Genomic DNA, 4,378 nt, shown 5'->3' with positions numbered 1-4,378 from the left:
TTTCTCTTTTTTTAATTATACTTTAAGTTCTGGGGTACATGTACAGAATGCGCATGTTTATTAGTTATACATGTGCCATGGTGATTTGTTTGTTTTTTTGTTTTCGTTTGTTTTTTTGAGATGGAATCTTGCTCTGTTGCCCAGACCAGAGTACAGTGGTGCAATCTTGGCTCACTGCAACCTCTGCCTCCTGGGTTCAAGTGATTCTCCCTGCCTCAGTCTCCTAAGTTGCTGAGATCACAGGTGCCCACAACCATGCCCAGCTAATTTTTGTATTTTTAGTAGAGATGGGTTTTTGCCATGTTGCCCAGGCTGCTCTCAAACTCCCGACTTCAGGTGATCTGCCCTCCTCAGCCTCTCAAAGTGCTGGGATTACAGGCATAAGCCACCGCACCTGGCCTTAGATTCTATTTTCTCAAAATAAAAGAATAAACTCATCCGCCTTCTATTATAGCCAGCGCACCACCAAACAGAGGCCTCAAAGGACTAGTGATGGAGAAAGGAAGGGATTGAGAGCTCCTTCCTCTCTAATAGAACAATAAGGCCAAGTTCCTCAGAAATGACATGTTCCAAGAATAGGGCATTGGCATCTAATGTTCAATGGTGGGGGCCATAGTTTTCTTGCTTTTCTTATCAGATCAGCTCCTAAAAGATTGGCAGTTAGCCTGGTTCCTCAGCCTATCTAATGATTTTGTGGGCTACTCAATATATTTTCAGTAAACTCTCTTAGTAAACCAGAGTCATATTTTGTTGCTTGCAATATAGAACCTTGACTGATGCAGTAATAATAATCACTACTTTATTTTATTGAGTTGTTGATAAATCTATTACATGGACTTAACTTTCCAAATGTAACAGAAAATATATGATTTACAAATCTGAAAAGGCAGTCAATATGTAATATAATTGACTAGTCTAAAAAGACAAAGATTGCAAAATAAGTCACATTTGTCTATCTTCTGTTCAGGTTTCTACGTATGAATATCTGACACTCTCACTGTTCCAGAAGGACAGCATGAGGTAATGGCTAACACATTCCTTCTGGTTGTAAACTACATCATTCCTCAAGGAAACAATGGTGATCACTATCCACCACGTGTACCTGGGTGTCACCAAACTCTTTCGTTTGTCAGCTCACATTTCTAATCTTTAAGGTCAAGGTTCCCTGCTCTTGGCACATCTTATATTGGTAAAAGGAAACATTCACATACCAAAGTTCAGACAGCCTGACTGGGAAAATCTTCCCTCTGACCCAGTGGGACTGTCTCCCTGGAAAAGTACTGAATTATATACAACTATTAAAAACTCTCTTTGAATTGCCCAACATGAATCTCATTCAATGTTCACAAGTCTCTGTGGTAGGCAAAGGTAGGGTCATCCTCACTGTACAGATGAAACTCAGAAAGGTAAAATCAAGGTCATGATTACATAGCTCAATGTCAATAGAACTAGGATTTAATTTCATACTGATCTAATTCAACAGCTCTTATTTTCCTGCTGAAAATGCTTTTTTTTCTCTCCCCTATGAAGAATTTCTGAATATTCTCCTCTGTCTCCTCCCCAGATCTATTGACCACATTCTCCTTCCAGCCCTAGACATGTTGTTGCTATAATACATGGAACACTTTACCAAATGCCTCTGTTTACATGTACACCTTCCTATCTGAACTCTGAGTTACAGAGAGCACAGTTTATGCGTTATTCATCTTTGTTTTCCATGTTCCTAGTGTAGTGCATGGATTATAGTAGTTGCTTGATAAATATTTATTACATGAATGGATGGGTGAATAAAAGCAGAGGGAAAACATCCATTCTGTATAGGTAACCATGAAATATTCACTTAGCATTCCCCAACAGCACACTACTCATAAGCTGACACTGCCCCTTAAACCAGAATGAACTCACTGTGGCCCACTTCAGAGAAAATAACTATGCTCTCCTAGATCATTACTCATAAACTCCAGTGACTCAAGACACTCCATTGCAGCTGGCATGCCTGGCAACTATCTGGGGCCCTTCACAGTACTGCACACATGGCCATTTCATTACTGGCAAGGGGGCCATGGAGCCACACAACCAAAGCTATGTGTGGAGGATGAAGTAGCAGCTCATGCTGCTGAGACGCCCTCCCTTCTCAAGAAAGGTCAGGCCTTGTTGATAAGGAACCCTGACTATAGTCACAGACAGGGTGAGTCAAGGAACTTTTCAAGGCATGTGAGTAACTTACTTGCATTCAGTGGTGGCTGGGTGCTGGGGATTGGCATGGAACCAGCAATGTATGCTATGGCCATTCAGGGGATTAAAAGCTGCAGCCATGGTGATTACATGGAATTAAAAACAAACTAAGAAGTGGCCATGGAATCTGATTGCATTCCACTTGGTGTGAGCTAGTTTGTAACCTTTTTTTTTTTTTTTTTTTTTTTTTTGAGATGGCATCTTGTGTGTCTGACACTCTCACTGTGCATGCTGGAATGCAACGGTGAGATCTTGGCTCACTGCAACCTCCAACTCCTGGGTTCAAGCAATTCTCCTGCCTCAGCCTCCCGAGTAGCTGGGCTTGGATTACAGGATTACAGGCGAGCACCACCATGCCCGGCTAATTTTTGTGTTTTTAATAGAGACGGGGTTTCCCCATGTTGGCCAGGCTGGTCTCAAATTCCTGACCTCAGGTGATCTGCCCTCCTCAGCCTCCCAAAGGGCTGGGATTACAGACGTGAGCCACTGTGCCTAGCCCAGTTTGTAATCTTGAGGGCAAGAAAAACACTTTCTTTTTTTCTTTTTCTTTTTATTCTTATTTTAAAGGAGGTGGCAATGTGGGAAAAAAAGTTCAAGAGCTTTGGATTCTGGAAGTATGGAGTCTAATGTTGACTTTCTCTCTCATTAGTTGTTGACTTTCAGAAAGTTTCTTCGTTTGAGACTCAGATGTCTCTTCTGCAAAATGAGTATTATATCTTCCCCTAACTCTGCTAGAAAGGATTAAATAAGATGATATGTATGAAGTATCTGCTGCAGTATAGGAACTCAGTGCATCTTGGATTTTATGCTTTATTTCTTTCTTTCGACCACTTATTTCTTCATGCTTTCCTCATTCCCTTGTCTCAGCACACACATCCTTGGTGTTCTCTCAAGGGATGCCTGGAGGTCTTTCTGAAAGAAAAGGCAGACGCCAAGGAAAAATAAGAATGTATCAGTTAGGCACCTGAACTTGACCTTCAACGACAGATATTCCATACTCAGGAGAAAGAAATCTACTGGGGACCTGGGCCAACTAAAACATCTTGTAAACTAAGGAATTTTATGCTGGGAGGAAGACATTTCTTTCAAAGTTTCCCGCAACTTTAAAGCACCACACTGGGGAAGGCCAAGTGATCTGCCCTCTCCTGAGCAACGCTGAGACATCAGCATTAAGCTCACTACATGTGTAGGAAGGGCTTTGATGACTTGAGAATTGCATCATAAGCAATTCTTTCCCAACTGGTCCTGGACCATAAACAATTTGTGCATTGCTAATGGAGCAGACAGTTTCTGATTTCCTCTGCGTGGACTCCCTCTGGTACACAGAGAGTTTGGTGAAATAGTCTTTGATGTAGGGAAGTTAACCATTTGTGATGGAAGAGGGGAACGGATCTAGTTGCTTTTAGGTAAATAAGCATTAAAGACCTTTTTGTCAGTAACTTCTATTCCAGAGCTAGACTCTGGCCCATCCAAAGGCACAGATGACTGGGTCTTCACTTGTATATTAATAACTCCATTGGAAGACTTTTTTTCTCATTTTAAACTAAACATTTCTTTGCATGGATATTGACAGTCTCTAAAACCCTGAAATAAAAGAGTGCTTTACACTTCTTGGAGTTCTCCATTCACTAGGATGGACGTCAAACTTTGAGTCACTATAAAGTTGGCTAAGGTAGATAACTCCATTTTACAGATGAGAACAATGAGGCTCAGGGAGAATATTCTCTGTCTAAGATGGTGCAGCTGCTGAGTGGCATCATCAATACCAGAACAACCACCATCACCTACCTCCCCAAGGTTCAAGGTTAAACAGGATTTGTGGGGCCCAGAGATTAAATAATCCTGAAAGAGAATAGAAAAATATTATTCTATGTAAGTTTTATAAAACACATGTCTGAATGAACACATTTCTAGAGTTCCCTCCCAGGACCATGAATGTGGTCTATGCAAGTGACGGCCCTGGAGTGTAGCTTCATAGTAAATCACTTCTGGGTCCATAAAGGAGTGTGCTAGCAAGAGACCTGCTCCATGCACAGAGCACATGCTCAATAACTAGTAGTCATTGAGATTGCTCTTTTTGCCCTTATGTCATCTTTATTGTGACCTAGAGATAAATTTTTCAGGCTGGAAGCCATGGGTGATC

The sequence above is a fragment of the Aotus nancymaae genome, unplaced genomic scaffold, assembly GCF_030222135.1.
Source record: "Aotus nancymaae isolate 86718 unplaced genomic scaffold, 86718_ANA_hifiasm-v0.15.2.pri h1tg000006l, whole genome shotgun sequence".
Classification (NCBI taxonomy): Eukaryota; Metazoa; Chordata; class Mammalia; order Primates; family Aotidae; genus Aotus; species Aotus nancymaae.
The sequence above is the reverse complement of the archived record's forward strand: the minus strand, read 5'-3'. Positions refer to the sequence as shown.